Here is a 16,948-nt window from a genome sequence, read left to right as displayed (position 1 = left end):
ATTATGCAAGTCTATAATCTAAAAGCTATTTGATTTTACGCCATGTATGTACCTGGGGATGTACGCTGAGACTAGGAGCCTCTAGAATCTCACCTTCAAACTGCTTCCCATTCCTTCCAAAATCCTGTCACCATCAATGTGCATCCTCCAAAATTCCAATCCTAAACATAGGCACTTAGTATCATCTTTCCAGGATGCTCAGCCTTTAAAGATCAAAACCCAGGAGAGGAATATATCTTCCAGGAAATTTCTGCAAGTTAGCACTGAAATACAAGCCTGCCCTGAGACAAAAGAGCATAAAAGGTGCTAAGATACTTTTGTGAAATGTGGCTGGGGAGGATTCAGACGAGGAGAAAAAAATTAAGAAGAATTATTTCCATAAATTATTCTGAATACTTACTGTGTGCCAGGCACTGTTTTAAGTGCTATATTTGAATGGTGTTTTACTAAGCTCTCAAGATAAGTCCCAAGTGAGGATTAAATGAAACATCACTAATACATGCCAAACAACTATTTTAAGCACATTCGAAATATCATTACCTCATATAATCACATAACAACTCTATCAGGTAGGAACTACTGTTATCACCAAATGAAGAACTAAGGTATAGAAAGATAAGTAAGGTGCTGAAAAGGGGTCACTGGACCTGTATGGAAGAATGTTTTTTAAACGGGACATTGGCCTTAAGCACTTAGAAATCTAAGATAAGCATTTTAAAGTGATTCCAAACAGGGCTACATGAATGGCCAGAGTGGACAGCTTCTCTGTGCCAAAAGATACATAATCATAGATCAAAAAACAATTACCACTTTCAGTGTGTAAGATATTTTAACAGCTATTTTGTTCTAACAGTTATTAAAGTGAATATAGAACTGACTTATATCAGTGGTTTCACTTTTCATACTTAATTACCCAGTTACCCTTATAAAGCACTAAAGAAAATATGGGGGAGTCAAGATGGCAGACTAGGAGGGCATGAAATTCGCATCTTGGCACAACTAGGGCACCTACCAGGCACCGGTAGGGGACCACAGACGCCTAAGGGGACGGGAGGAACTCCCAGCAACCAAGTACGACATGGGACATGGGGAGAGTGAGTGGGGAGGAGAAGTGGAGGTGGGACTGGACTGGCGCCCCTGAGGGGCAGCTGGGGGAGAGGAAGAGATCCCACACCTGGAGGGGGAAATTGGGGGACCACTGGGAGGGCAGAGGATCAAAAGGGAGGGTGGCTAGGTTTCCCCTACTCTCTTGGGCCCCAGAAGCCTGATGAAATCCCGGACCTGATCCTCTGCCCACCTAAACCCCTCCAGCTGCGTGGGTCCTGACGGAGTGGGAGGGAGGAAAGGGGGAGCAAAAGTAAAGGCCAGACCTCTGGGACCTGCACCCCTGAGGGGCAAATGGGTGGGGGTAGGAGTTCCTACACTCAGTGGGACCAGCCCACAGTTAGGGTCCAGCGGCGACTGTGGAGACCCTGGGGGAGACCATGGGGGAGGGCGTGGAGGAACAGAAAGGAACACGGCCAGCGCTTTCGCTGCCCACTTAGGCACCGGGGAGCCTGTTGGGCTCCCAGGCCTAATCCTCTGCCCTGGGAGCCTCCCTCCTACCAGGTAGAGCCCAAGCCCTGCCCCTACACCCCCACCCAGGGCCCCACCTCTACACTCGGAGACCCCTTCTGAGACCCCCTCCAAACACCCTGGGCCTAAACCCCGCACACACACCCTCACCCATGGCCCTACCTCCAAACTCCCGAAATCCACACTCCAGAGAACCCCTTTGGATGTGCTGCCTCTCCCATTCTGTGTAGGTCCTAGGCAGAGGCCCCACCACACACTTGAATGTTGCCCAGCCTAGTCCCCACACCCAAGGCCTTTTCTGGCTGTGTGGGTCCTGAGTCTAGGCCCCGCCCCACACTCAAACGTCACCACCCTGGCTAGGCCCCGCCCAACCCTAAACCCTGCCCCTGCCTAAGTTCCACCCCCCCACCTAAACTCCACCCCCAAGAGCCAAGGCCTTTTTTTTTTTTTTTCCTTTTCTCTTCTTTTAGGTCGGGGTGCTGTTTTACCTTCTTCTTGATAATTCATTAATATAATTAATTTTTTCTAATAAACCTTTTATTTTTCTAATTTTATTTTATTCTCTATACTTTGTTATTGTTCTGCTCCTTTTGGGTTGTTCCCCCCCACCACTTTTTTTTCTTGTTTCTGGTGTGGTTTTGTTTTCCCTTGTTGCAGTTGCAGTTGTTTCAATTATATTTTTATTTTTCCTAATACATTTTTTATTGTTCTAATTTTATATTTATTCTTTGTTATTGTACTGCTCCTTTTATTCTTTTTTATTCTTTTTTTTTAATGATGCTATGCAGCTTGCAGGTTCTTGGTTCCCAGGCCAGAGGTCAGGCCCGAGCTCCTGTGGTGGGAGCACCAAGTCCAAGCTGCTGGACTAACAAAGAACCTCAGATGCCAGGAAATATTAATTGAGGTGAGGCCTCCTGGAGGTCCTCATCTCGGCACCAAGGTCCGGCTCTACCTAACTTCCTGCAAACTCCATTGAAGGAAGCCTCAGGCCAAACAACCAGTAAGACAGGAATACAGCCCCTCCCATCAAAAAAAAAATGAAACAACAAAAATTATGTTACAGATGAAGGAGCAAGGTAAAATCCTACAAGACCAAATAAATGAAGACAAAATATGCAACCTACCTGAAAAGGAATTCAGAGTAAGGACAGTAAAGATGATCCAAAATCTCAGAAACAGAATGGAGAAAAACACAAACATTTAACAAGGATCTAAAGGAACTGAAGAGGAAACAAACAGTGATGAACAATGTAATAACTGATATTAAAAATACTATAGAAGGAATCAATAGCAGAATAACTGAGGCAGAAGAATGGATGAATGAGCTGGAAGATAAAATGGTGAAAACAACTGCCAGGGAGCAGAGTAAAGAAAAAAAAAATGAAAAGAACTGAGAACAGTCTCAGAGACTTCTGGGACAACATTAAACACACCAACATTCGAATTATAGTGGTCCCAGAAGAAAAAGAGAAAAAGAAAGGGTCTGAGAAAATATTTGAAGAGATTAGAGTCAAAAACTTCCCTAACAAGGGAAAGGAAATAGTCAATCAAGTCCAGGAAGTGCAGAGAGTTCCATACAGGAAAAACCCAAAGAGAAACACACCAAGACACATATTAATCAAACTATCAAAAATTAAATACAAAGAAAAATATTAAAAGCAGTAATGGAAAAGCAACAAATATCACACAAGGGAATCCCCATAAGGTTAACAGCTGATCTTTCAACAGAAACTCTGCAAGCCAGAAGCGAATGGCAGGACATATTTAAAGTGATGAAAGGGAAAAACCTACAACCAACATGACTCTACCCAGCAAGGATCTCATTCAGATTTGACAGAGAAATTAAAACCTTTACAGACATGCAAAAGCTAAGAGAATTTAGCACCATCAAACCAGCTTTACAACAAATGATAAAGGAACTTCTCTAGGCAGGAAACACAAGAGAAGGAAAAGACCTACAATAATAAACCCAAAACAATTAAGAAAATGGTAATAGGAACATACATATCAATAATTACCATAAATGTAAATGGATTAAATGCTCCAACAAAAAGACACAGACTGGCTGAATGGTTAAAAAAACAAGACCCATATTTATGCTGTCTACAAGAGACCCACTTCAGACCTAGGGACACATACTGACTGAAAGTGAGGGAATGGAAAAAGATATTCCATGCAAATGGAAATCAAAAGAAAGCTGGAGTAGCAATTCTCATATCAGACAAAAGAGACTTTAAAACAAAGACAAGAGACAAAGAAGGACACTACATGATGATCAAGGGATCAACCCAAGTAAAATATATAACAATTGTAAATATTTATGCACCCAACAAAGGAGCACCTCAATACATAAAGCAAATACTAACAGCCATAAAAGGGGAAATCGACAGTAACACAATCATAGGAGGGGACTTTAACACTCCACTTTCACCAATGGACAGATCATCCAAAATGAAAATAAATAACGAAACACAAGCTTTAAATGATACATTAAACAAGATGGACTTAATTGATATTTATAGGACATTCCATTCAAAAACAAGAGAATAAACATTCTTCTCAAGTGCTCATGGAACATTCTCCAGGATAGATCATATCTTGGGTCACAAATCGAGCCTTGGTAAATTTAAGAACATTCAAATTGTATCAAGTATCTTTTCCAACTACAACGCTATGAGACTAAATATCAATTGCAGGAAAAATGTGCAAAAAATACAGACACATGGACGCTAAACAATACACTACTAAATAACCAAGATATCACTGAAGAAATCAAAGAGGAAATAAAAAAATACCTTGAAACAAATGACAATGAAAACATGATGACACAAAAACCTATGGGATGCAGCAAAATCAGTTCTAAGAGCGAAGTTTCTATCAATACAATCCTACCTTAAAAAACAAGAAACATCTCAAATAAACAACCTACATGTAAATGAATGAAATTAGAACACTCCCTAAAACCATACACAAAAATAAACTCAAAATGGATGAAAGACCTAAGTGTAAGACCAGACACCATCAAACTCTTAGAGGAAAACATAGGCAGAACACTCTATGACATAAATCACAGCAAGATCCCTTTTGACCCACCTCCTAGAGAAATGGAAATAAAAATGAAAATAAACCAATGGGACCTAATGAAACTTCAAAGCTTTTGCACAGCAAAGGGAAACATAAACAAGACGAAAAGACAACCCTCAGAATGGGAGAAAATATTTGCAAATGAAGCAACTGACAAAGGATTAATCTCCAAATCATACAAACAACTCATGCAGCTCAATATCAAAAAAACAAGCAACCCAATCCAAAAATAGGCAGAAGACCTAAATAGACATTTCTCCAAAGAAGATATACAGATTGACAACAAACACATGAAAGGATGCTCAACATCACTAATCATTAGAGAAATGCAAATCACTAATCATTAGAGAAATGCAAATCAAAACCACAAGGAGGTATCACATGACACTGGTCAGAATGGCCATCATCAAAAAATCTACAAACAATAAATGCTGGAGAGGGTGTGCAGAAAAGGGAATCCTCTTGTACTGTTGGTGGGAATGTAAATTGATACAGCCACTGTGGAGAACAGTATGGAGGTTCCTTAAAAAACTAAAAATAGAACTACCATACAACCCAGCAATCCCACTACTGGGCATATACCCTGAGAAAACCATAATTCAAAAAGAGTCATGTACCAAAATGTTCATTGCAGCTCTATTTACAATAGTGAGGATATGGAAGCAACCTAAGTGTCCATCAACAGATGAATGGATAAAGAAGATGTGGCGCATATATATATACATGGACTATTACTCCACCATAAAAAGGAATGAAATTGAGTTATTTGTAGTGAGGTGGATGGACCTAGAATCCGTCATGCAGAGTGAAGCAAGTCAGAAAGAGAAAAACAAATACTGTACGCTAACACATATATATGGAATTTTAAAAAGCCGTACTGATGAACCTAGTGGCAGGGCAGGAATAAAGATGTAGACGTAGAGAATGGATCTGAGGGCACAGGGGAGGGGGCAGGCGATGCTGGGATGAAGTGAAAGAGTAGCACTGACATATATACACTACCAAACGTAAAATGGATGGCTAGTAGGAAGCTGCTGCATAGCACAAGGAGGTCAGCTTGGTGCTTTGTGACGACCTAGAGGGGTGGGATAGGGAGGGTGGGAGGGAGGCTCAAGACGGAGGGGATATGGGGATATATGTATACATATAGCTGATTCACTTTGTTGTACAGCAGAAACTAACACAACATTGTAAAGCATTTATACTCCAATAAACATGTGAAAAAAAAAGAAAATATGGGGCAATCTAAATAAATTATGTAAATTACATGTTGCACAGGGATTTGGAGAAAACAATGGCAGTGGTACACAATCCCTGTCGTTCAGACAATTCTGCTCTTGGTATCGGTAGGCAGGAGTGTTAGGTATGTGAAAACATGATGGAAGAACACATGCTAGCATGTAAAGGAGGCCAGGATTCCTCCCTGTGAATGGAGGTGTTCAGAGACATTACTATACACTCACATGAGGCATATTCAGGAAAAGGGAGATTGCTTTGGCCAAAACAGAGTTAGTAAACCAGAAGCAAACTGCAACTGATCCTAACAAAGTGAACAGTAATGGTGGAAATATCAGCAGAGGCTAAATTATGAGGAGCTTTGAATATTAACTTTAGACTTGCTTATATAGTTACAAACGCTCATGGTATATGTCAATTTTTTCTTTCAATGTTGCATATAAAAGTGATACAAGCTCCTAATGAAAATTTCAATCAGTAATTAAATGTATACATTTTTAAAAATCTATTTACTTTTATTTCTAAGAGGTAACTGTTCTAATAAAATAGGGTATAGCCTTCCAAACTTTGTCTGTACATACACATGTACATATGTAAACACATACTTATTTTCTCAACTAAATTGTGTATCTACTCTAAAATCCCTTATAGCTTGCTTTCTTATTTGACAATCCATCTTGGGGATTTTTCTATGTTAAGCCAGGTAGATTTATCTCTTTTAATAGTTACATAGTATTCTACTTTGCAGATACAGCATTATTGATTCAACCAAGCCCCTGTTGATTGGCATTTGAGTTCACTGATGATTTTGAATAGACAACAAAAACTTTAAAGAAAAGAAACTGTTTAAATATAACCATTAAAATATCTCACATACTAAGAGTGGTAATTGTTCTTTGATCTAGAATAAAACATCCTATTGCACAGATGAGCTGTCCACTCTGAACATCCATACAGACTTGTATAGAATAATGTTAAAAATTTAAAGCAATGTGCCAGAAGATGATTTACAGAAGAAATCTTTAACTTTTTTCTAATCATAGATTTCCTCTAAAAATCAGATCAAAATCTGATTGTAGTATTTTGCATTCAACGTCAGGGTCTGAACCTTTGAAATTTATAAGTGGAGAACATCATGTATTATATAGAGCCAGGACTCCAGATAGTGAAAATAGCTGATTATTGCAAGTGCTTAATTATGGTAGCAACAATTAGAATAAGGGGGAAAAGACTGATGAGATATCAAGGAAAACTATCAATACAGCTTGATAACTAATTGCACAAGAAGAGTAAAGGGGAGTGTATACTTAAAAGTGGTTTCAAGGTTCTGATTTGGGGTGAAATAATGATGGTTTTAATTGTCACTTGACAACTTTTTCACATCAGAAAGAAGATAGAAAGAAAGACAGAGAGACAGGAAAAGGAAGGAAGGGTGGGAGGAAGGGAGGGAGGGAAGGAGGAAGGAAGGGAGGGAGGAAGAAAGGGAAAGAAAGAAAGAAAGAAAGAAAGAAAGAAAGAAAGAAAGAAAGAAAGAAAGAAAGGAGGGAGGGAGGGAGGGAGGAAGGAAGGAAGGAAGGAAGGAAAGAAAAGAATACCTCTAATGTCACTTGGTCAAGAAAAGTGGGAAAGGTCGTTACATGATTAAGGCAAATTCATATTAAAAGAACCAGGACCCTACAAGAATCTGATACAAAGGGGTAATACTACTACACTGAACGGAAAGACCTTACTTCCAAGGAGACACTTTTATTCCCCTAAAATATCAAGATGCAATAGAATCCTCTTCTAACAAGTACTGTGAACCATTAGGTTTCAGGGAAGTCAAACAAAGACAGTCCTACAAACAAAACCTGCATTCTTTGAAGGAAGTGTAAATTGAGACAAGCTGAAAAGAAACTATTTCACTGATCTCAGGGTATCAATAATTCACAGGTAATGATCAATAACTGGCCACCCTAGTTGATCTGTAAATCAAAGCTGTACCACACAGCACTCCATTGCTCTTCATCAGCATCTTTATACATTATAATGCAGCTTTTACTCTGTGCTTTCAATAATCAAATCTGCTGATATGAGATCTGGTTGCAGTTTCTAAGAACAGAAACCCATGGTGGTTCTAAATTATTAAATGCAATTTTAAAATGCAAAATGTTCATTTTTCTTCATCCAAAAAAACCCTTACATACCGTGTTGATAGCAAAATGGATGGTATTAAAGTTACAAACTAATGATTAAAATCACAAAAGCAGATAGAATGGACCTGATTCTGGTTGTTATGAGGAGAATGTTAAGGAGATGGGGCATGGAGGGCTTTAGAGTTTATGGCTCATCACCATTTGTTGGAAACAAGCAATCAATAGGATATATGACTCTGACAAAGATGGGAAACATTTTGAGCCATTATTTTCACCCTCTCTCACAGATGAACGGGATATGAGCAAAGAAGTGTGGGCCTGTATATTTTCCAATGACTTACAAATTTAATAAAAAAGAAAGAACATCCATTGATCCTTTTTATGGGTCCTAAAGTATGGATGTTCATAGAAAGAATTGTAAGAAATAAAGCATCACATCTTTACTCACTACTTTAACTGCATGCTTCTAATGGCACATTTGTTTGAATCAATTTTTAGACTGCTGTTCCTTTTAGTAGTATTTCCCTCCCTCACTAGCAAGATTCACTATGGAAAAATATTAACTATTTCTCAAGTATGTGCTATATTATAGCATGAAAAGTCTCCAAAGGTGTTTTGGGGGGTAGAAATTGGTTTAAACCCAGCATGTCTTATCCTATCGAATTGTTCTTCCTTACCTCCCGCTAACTCATAAAGTCAGCAATGAGGTAATAAGAGCTGCACCCAGAAAGCTTTCTCCCAAAACTGTCATTAGGCTATCTAGTAGAGCAGGTCATATGGTACATGTCCTCACATCTTTTGGAGACAACTATTAAAATACCCTCAGAACAAAAGAAATAGGCTTGTGTTTTGAGAGCAATCTTTTGTTTGAGATTAAATTACAGAACCCACCCAGTAAAGGCAATTTCAGTGTAAGCAAACTTAAGTTTGGTGACCTTTTCCAGGTGTCTGAGGTACCACAGGGCACTTCTGATAGCTGGGGCAGGGGGCAGGGGCAGGTCAATGTAATACTGTGATGCTAGAGAACTGTCCACAATACCGCCCTTTCTTCTGACACCATCTAAATAGTCTGGGCATTTCCCTAATCACCCTCACTTTTGACACAAATTACAAGTTCAGAGATCCCCAAGACCACCCGCAAGTTCAATAATTTTCTAGAAAAATGGACAAATATCACTGAAAGCTATTATACTCATGGCTATAGCCTATTACAATGAAAGAATACCAATTAAAATCAGACAAAGGAAAAAATGCAGTTGGTAGACTTTAGAAGGTCTCCAAACATGGATCATCCAGCTGTCCTTTCCTGGTGAAGTCATGGACAGTGTTAACTCCTCTCATCAATGACGTGTGCTAATAGACATGAAGAATTTGCATTCAGGAAAGCTCACCTAAGCTTTGGTTTCTAGAGTTTTAACTGGAGCTTAGTCACAGACCCAGTTGACTGCCTCCTGGAGGAGTTGGTCGGGGTTATTCTATAAAGACATTATTAAGAAACTGACAAAATTGAAAGATGCACTGTAGATTAAAGGATTATATTCATGTAAATTTTTAAAGTTGATAACTGTACTATGATGTGAAAATGTAAGAGGATAACCCTATTCTTAGGAAACACACACTGACATATTTAGCGATAAAGGGTCAAACTATTATACATGTGTAACTCACCCTAAAATAGCTGAAAATATTATGTGCATATGTATATATACAATTACTTACATATATACTCTGTGTGTTTATAGACACATATATACATATATGTGTGTATATATGTGAGTGATCAGTCTGTTCAAATAATCTATTTCTTCCTGATTCAGTTTTGGTGGACTGTAAATGTTTAGAATTTTGTCCATTTCTTCGAGGCTCTCCAATTGTTGGCATACAATTGTTCATAGTATTCTCTTATGGTTTATGTAGTTCTGTGGTATTGGTTATTGTTTCTCCTTTTTCATTTTTTATTTTGTTTATTTGGATTATTTATCTTTCTTCTTGGTGAGCCTGCCCAGAAGTTGGTCAATTTTGTTTACCCTTTCAAAGAAACAGCTATTGGTTTTATTGATTTCTTTTTCTATTGTTTTTTAAATATCTTTTATTTCCTCTGATTTTTATTATTTCCTTCTTTCTGCTAAGTTTAAGTTTTGTTTGTTCTTCTTTTTCTAATTATTTTAGGAGGTAGGTTAGGTTGTTTATTTGAGATTTTGCTTGTTTTCTGAGGAAGACCTGTACCACTATGAACATCCATCTAAGAACTGCGTTTGCTGCATTCCGTAAATTTTTGTATGGTTGTGTATTCACTGTCATTTATCTCAAGGTATTGTTAAATTTATTCTTTGGTTTCATCGTCGGCCCTTTGGTCTTTTAGTAGCATGTTGTTTAGTTCCCATGTAATCATTTTGTTTTGTTTTGTTTTCTCATTTACTTTTCTGTGGTTGATTTCTAGCTTCATGTCACTGTGGTAAAAAAAAATGCTTGAAATAATTTCTATACTCTTAAATTGGCTGAGGTTTTTTCTGTGCCCTAGTATGTGGTCAGTCCTAGAAAATGTTCCATGTGCACTTGAAAACAATGTGTATTCTGCTTTTTTTTGGATGTAATGTTCCAAAAATATCAGTTAAGTCTAATTGTTCTATTGCATCATTTAGGATTTCTGTTGCCATATTGATTTTCTGTCTAGAAGTTCTGCCACTGATGTGAGTGGGGTGTTAAAGTCTCCTACTATTATTGTATTTCCATCAATTTCTCCCTTTATATCAGCTAGTATTTGTTTTATGTATTTGGGTGCTCCTATATTGGGTGCATATATATATATATGTTGACAAGTGTAATATCCTCTTCTTGTACTGATCCTTTTATCACTATATAGTGTCCTTCTTTTTCTTTCTTAATGGCCTTTGCTTCGAAGTTTATTTTGTATCATATGAGTATTTCAACCCGCAATTTATCGTTTCCATTTGCATGAAGTATCTTTTTCCATCCCCTCACTTTCAATCTATGTGTGATCTTTGACCTAAAGTGGATCTCTTGTAGGGAGACTATTGTAGGCTCTTATTTTTTTTAATGCAATCTGTTACTCTATGTCTTTTGATTGGAGTGCTTAGTCCATTGACATCTAAGGTGATTATTGATAGATATGTATTTATTGCCATTTTAAACCTTGCTTTCCAGTTGATTCTGTATTTCTTTGTTTCTTTTTGTTTTTTCTTTTGTACTTTGATGCCTTCCTTTTGTATTATGTTTGTGTTCTTTTTTGGTTTCTGTGAACCTATTGCATGTTTTTGATTTGTGGCTACACTGTTTTTCAAAAATGTTAACCCCTTGCTATATCTACTTGCTTTAGACTGATAGTCATATAGGCTCCAACACATTTTGAAAAAAACCCCTACATTTTCTTACTCTCCTCCCCAACATTTTATGAGTTTGATGTCCTCTTTTAAATCTTCATGTTTATCATCTTGCTGTTCATTGTGGTTACCATTGCTTTCACAAATTTTTTTTTGATTTTTTTCTTTTTTTAATCTGTATACTAGCTTAATTTAAGTGATATACTTTCCAATTGTGATTTTCTCATTCCTATAGGTTCTTGCTTCTTTTCTATTTAGAAAAGACATTTCAATATTTCTTTTAAGGACAGGTTTAGTATTGCTGTATTCCTTTAGCTTTTGTTTGAGAAATTCTTTATCTCTCCTTCTATTCTGAATGTTAATCTTCCTGGGTAGAGTATTTTAGATTGCAGAATTTTCCCTTTCAAGACTTTGGATATATTTTCCCCCTCCCTTCTGGCATGCAACATTTCTGTAGAGAAATCGGCTGATAGCCTTGTGGGGGTTTCCTTGTAATAAACTCTTTGTTTTTCTCTTGCTGTTTTTTGAATCCTCTCTTTAACTTTTGCCATTTTAATTATAATATGTCTTGGTGTAGGTCTGTTTGGGTTTATCTTGTATGGGTCCCTCTGTGTTTCCTGTACCTGGATATCTGTTTCCTTCTTTAGGTTTGGGAAGTTTTCAGCCATAATTTCTTCAACTACATTTTTGATCCCCTTTCACCTTTCTTCTCCTTCTGGAATCCCTATTATGCATAGACTGGCATGCTTTATATTATCCCATAGGTCTCTTATATTGCTTTCATTTTTTTTTTAAATTTGGCTTTCTGTCTGCTGTTCTGATTGGCTGATTTCCATTATTCTATCTTCCAGATCACTTATTCCTTCTTCTGCATTACTCATTCTGCTATTCATTGCCTTTAGTTCAGATTTCATCTCTGCAAATGAATTTTCTAATTTTTCTTGGCTCCTCCTTATAGTTTCTAGTTCCTTTTTATAGTAATCCACATTTCTGTCAATAGCTTCTCTTAATTCCTTCAATATTTTCATTATCTCCTTTTTGAACTCAGTTTCTATTAGACTGAAGAGGTCTGTTTGTTTGTTCTTTCAGGGGAATTCTCTTGATCTTTTCATTGGGAGTGGTTCCTCATCTTCTTCACTTTACTTTTATTTCTCTTACTCTATGAGTTTAGGAGAAACAGCTATCTACTGTGGTCTTGGAGGGCTATTTTTGCATGGGAACATCCCTGTGTAGCCTGCATGGGTTTAATGTTTTTTGGTGTGAGGGCTGTTTTTAGTATGGATGCCTGTGACCTCTTTTCTCAGTGTGTGCTGGCTGTTATCCCCTCATTCGGGGATGTGACTGTTGTGGTGTCTAGCTGGAGCTTGCACTGAATGTTGAATGGGGCCTCCTCTTTGCTCTATGGTTGTCACAGCCCTGTTGGGGGCAGGATCTGCTCCGTAGTTGTTGGACTAGAAGCCCCCATATCTGTTTGTGAGCTGTGGTTTGAGGTAGGCAGGATTAGAGCACTCCCACTGAGAGAGAAGCCACTAAGTATTCCTCTGCTGGAGCTGTCCACTGGGGAGTGTGCTCCGTGGTGTCACCTATCACCCATCTCACAAAGTACACTGTTGTTGGCACTTCCCTCAGACCTGCCTCAACTGTGAGAATGCCAGAAATCGGCCCTGGTGTCCCTCAGGTGTTGCTTTCACAAAACTATCAGTGCAGATCCATAGGCACAGATCCACTGAAATCAGGTAACAGGGCCACAGTTGTTGCACACTTGGACCCACCATGGGAGCTATGGAAACAGCCCAGACCCTGGCCATGCCTCCACATATGCACGCCCTATAAGCCCACAGATTCTAAGGCCAGACCTGTCCCAGCTGTGGGAGTACCCACTGTCCACTTGGATGTCCTGCAGGTGCAGATTTTACAAAGCTGGTGGTGGCAGTTTAAATCTGTGGATTGCATAGCCATGGGGAAAGGGCTCAGATTTCAGCCCTGCTTCCTAAGTTGAATGGCCCCTGGAGATAAGCTCTGATTTCAGCCCACCTCTGCCTGTGGGCAACATGCTGGCACTTGCACCTGTGTGCTCCCAGAGCTTGTAGAGGTGGGACCAAGCTGGCTGAGAGCTCACTGAGAAAGAGGCTGTTTTGGCAGGCCCTGCCCCTCCCTTCACAGGCCGCTTAAAAATGGTATTTCACTTCTATGGCAGGCCCAGGCTTCTTCTGCATACACCCGTGATTACAGCCTGTACCAAACTCCAGCCCCTTCAGGCTGTCTCTGTGCAGCCAATCCCAGTCCTGTCCCCAGGTCTGTCCTCTAATACACGAGTTTCAGCCCCCAGCCCCCACCCACACCAGTGGAGGCACTTATCGGGGTAGGGAGTGCAGGGTGGTGGCACGGACCATCTGTGCAGGTCTCTCTCTGTTCTGCCTGCCGAAACTGGTTGCTGTACTTTCCTCTGAGCTTCTGAAGTTCTCTTTCTGTCCCAGCTGATCTTGCTGCCAGTGAGGGGGCTTCCCAGGTTGCAGGAATCTTTCCTGTTTCACAGCTCCCTTCCAGGGGTTCAGGTCCTGTCCTGCTTCCTTTTATTTTCTTTCATCCCACCTGGATACATGGAGATCTTTCTTTCACTTTTGTGTGTCTGATAGCTGCCAGGATTCAGTAGGTATTCTGTGAGAATTGTTCTGCATGTAGATGTATTTTTGAAGTATTTGTGGGAAGAGGTGAGCTCCACATCCTTCTATTCTTCCGTCTTGATTGGAGCCCTCTGGTTGTTTTTTTGATATGGAGTTGTATGAGTTGTTTATATATTTTAGATATTAATCCCTTATTGGTCATATCATATGCAGATATTTTCTTCCATTCAGATATTTTGTCAATGTCTTCCTTTGTTGTGCAAAAACTTTTAAGTTTAATTAGTCCCCATTTGTTTATTTTTGCTCTTGTTTCTTTTGCCTTAGGAGATAAATCATTGCAATATATATTTTTTGGATCTATGTGAAAGAGTGTTCTGCCTTTGTTCTCTCCTAGGAGTTTTATAGTTTCTGGTCTTATATTTAGGTAGGTCTTTAATCCGTTTTATTTTTGTATGTGGTGTGAGAAAATGTTCTGATTTCATTCTTTTTCATGTAACTGACCAGTTTTCCCAGCACTACTTATTGAAGAGACTTTCTTTTCCTGCCGTATATTCTTGGCTCCTTTTGTAGATTAATTGACCATAGATGTGTGGGTTTATTTCTGGGTCTCAGTTCTCTTCCATTGATCTGTGTGTCTGTTTTTGTGCCAGTGCCATGCTGTTTTGATTACTGTAGACTTGTAGTATAGTCTGAAATCAGGGAGCATGATAATTTGAGCTATCTACTTTTTTTCTCAAGATTGCTGTGGCAACTTGAGGTCTTTTGTGGTTAGTTCCATATAAATTTTAGGATTATTTGGTCTAATTTGGTGAAAAGTGTCATGGTTATTTTGTCAGGGATTCCATCAAATGTGTAGATTGCTTTGTGTAGTATGGACACATTTAACTATTAATTCTTCCAATCTAAGAACACAGGATATCTTTCCATTTCTTTGTATCATCTTCAATTTCCTTCATCAGTGTTTCATAATTTTCAGAGTTTAGGTTTTTCTCCTCCTTGGTTAAGTTTATTCCTAGGTATTTTATTCTTTCTGATCCAATTCTAAACATGATTTTGTTCTGCTTTCTCTTTTTGATAGTTCATTATTAGTGTATAAAAAAGCAACAGATTTCTGTATATTAATTTTGTATTCTGCAACTTTACTGAATTCCTTTATTAGTTCTAATAGTTTTTGGATAGAGACTTTAGGGTTTTCCACATTGGTATAATGCTACCTGCAAATAGGATTTTACTTCTTTCTTTCCAGTTTGGATGCCTTTTATTTCTTTTTATTGTCTGATTGCTATGGCTAGGACTACCAGTACTATGTATGTTAAATAGAAGTGGCAAGAGTGGGCATCCTTGTCTTGTTCCTGATTTTAGGGGAAAAGTTTTCAGCTTTTCACCATTCAATATGTTAGTCGTGAGTTTGTTGTAAATAGTCTCTATTATGTTCAGACGTGTTTCCTCTATACCAATTATGATGAGAGTTTTTATCATGAATGGATGTTGAATTTTCTCACATGCTTTTCCTTTGTCTATTGAGATGATCATGTGAATATTCTCCTTCCTTTTGTTAATGTGGTATATCACATTAATTGATTTGCAAGTGTTGAACCATCTTTGTGACCCTAGAATAAACTCCACTTCATCATGGCATATATATCCTTTTTATATATTATTGAATTTGTTTTTCTAATATTGTGTTGAGAATTTCTGCATTTATATTCATCAGATATATTTGCCTATAATTTTCTTTTTTGTAGTGTCTTTCTTTGGTTTTGATATCAGAGTGACGGTGACCTTGTAGAATGAATTTGGGAGTATTCCATCCTTTTTAAATTTTTTAGAATAGTTTGAGACAGATAGGCATTAGCTTTTCTTTATATATTTGGTAGAAGTCCCCTGTGAAGATGTCCAGTCCTGGACTTCTGTTTACTGGGAAGTTTTGTTTTTGTTTTTTTATTACAAATTCAATTTCACTACTAGTGATCGGTCTGTTTACATTGTCTATTTCTTCCTGATACAGTCTTGGAAGATTGTATCTTTCTAGAAATTTGTCCATTTCTTCTAGTTTGTCCAATTTGTTGGCATATAGCTGTTCATAGTATTCTCCCATGATTTTATTTTGTATCTCTGTGATGTTGGTTGTTATTTCTCCTCTTTCATTTCTTATTTTGTTTATGTGAATCCTCTTTTTTCCTGATGAGTCTGGCTAAATTTTTCTCAATTTTATCTTAAAAAAAAATCAGCTCTTTGTTTTACTGATCATTTCTTTTTTTTTGTCTCTATTTTATTCATTTCCCTTCTGATCTTTATTATTTCCTTTTCTCTACTGACTTTGGACTTTGTTCTTCTTTTTCTGATTCATTTAGATGGTACTTCATCCTGTTTTTATGACGTGTTTTCTTGTTTCTTGAGGTAGGCCTGTGTCACTATAAACTTCCATCTTAGAACTGCTTTTGCTGCATCACATGAATTTTGGAAAGTTGTATTTCCATTCTCATTTGTCTCAAGGTATTTTCTGATTTCCTCAATGAATTCTTCATTGACCCATTGGTTTTTTAGTAGCATACTTTTTAGTCTCCATGTGTATGTTCTTTTCCCATTTTTCTTCCTGTAACTGATTTCCATTTTTATATCATTTTGGTCAGAAAGGATGCTTTGATATAATTTCTATCCACTTAAATTTGTTAAGACTTGGTTTTTGGCCAACATGTTGTCTATCATGGAGAACATTCCATGCATGCTTGAAAAGAATGTTTATTCTGCTGTTTTTGTATGGAATTTCCTATAGGTATGTATTAAATCCAACTGGTCTAACGTGTCATTTAAGACCACTCTTTCCTTATTGATTTTCTATCTGGATGATCTGTCCATTGATGTATGTGGTGTACTGAAGTCCCCTGCTAATATTATTGTCAATTTCTCCCTTTATGTCTGTTAATATTTGCTTTTAGTTAGGTGTTCCTGT

At 38.0% G+C, this 16,948-nt stretch overlaps 1 long non-coding RNA gene across 4 annotated transcripts in view; it reads right to left on the bottom strand.

Moving 5' to 3' along the window:
- Positions 1 to 5,221, bottom strand: part of LOC149744048 (uncharacterized) — a 79,431-nt gene extending 74,210 nt beyond the window's left edge. For 3 of the 4 annotated variants that reach the window (XR_016391593.1, XR_016391595.1, XR_016391594.1), the window contains exons 1-2: positions 1,738 to 5,221; positions 94 to 281 (exon numbers count right to left, since the gene is read on the bottom strand). This is a non-coding gene — a long non-coding RNA (uncharacterized LOC149744048). The remainder of the gene's footprint in view (positions 1 to 93; positions 282 to 1,737) is intronic. The other variant, XR_016391596.1, reaches the window with a different exon arrangement.
- Positions 5,222 to 16,948: the final 11,727 nt, after the last annotated feature.

Source organism: Delphinapterus leucas, unplaced genomic scaffold (assembly GCF_059928025.1).
Source record: "Delphinapterus leucas isolate spDelLeu-1000000601 "Yukka" unplaced genomic scaffold, BTC_Dleu_Yukka2 spDelLeu_asBTCV2_sq25, whole genome shotgun sequence".
In the NCBI taxonomy this organism is placed as follows: domain Eukaryota; kingdom Metazoa; phylum Chordata; class Mammalia; order Artiodactyla; family Monodontidae; genus Delphinapterus; species Delphinapterus leucas.
This window is presented reverse-complemented; position numbering and strand designations above follow the sequence as displayed.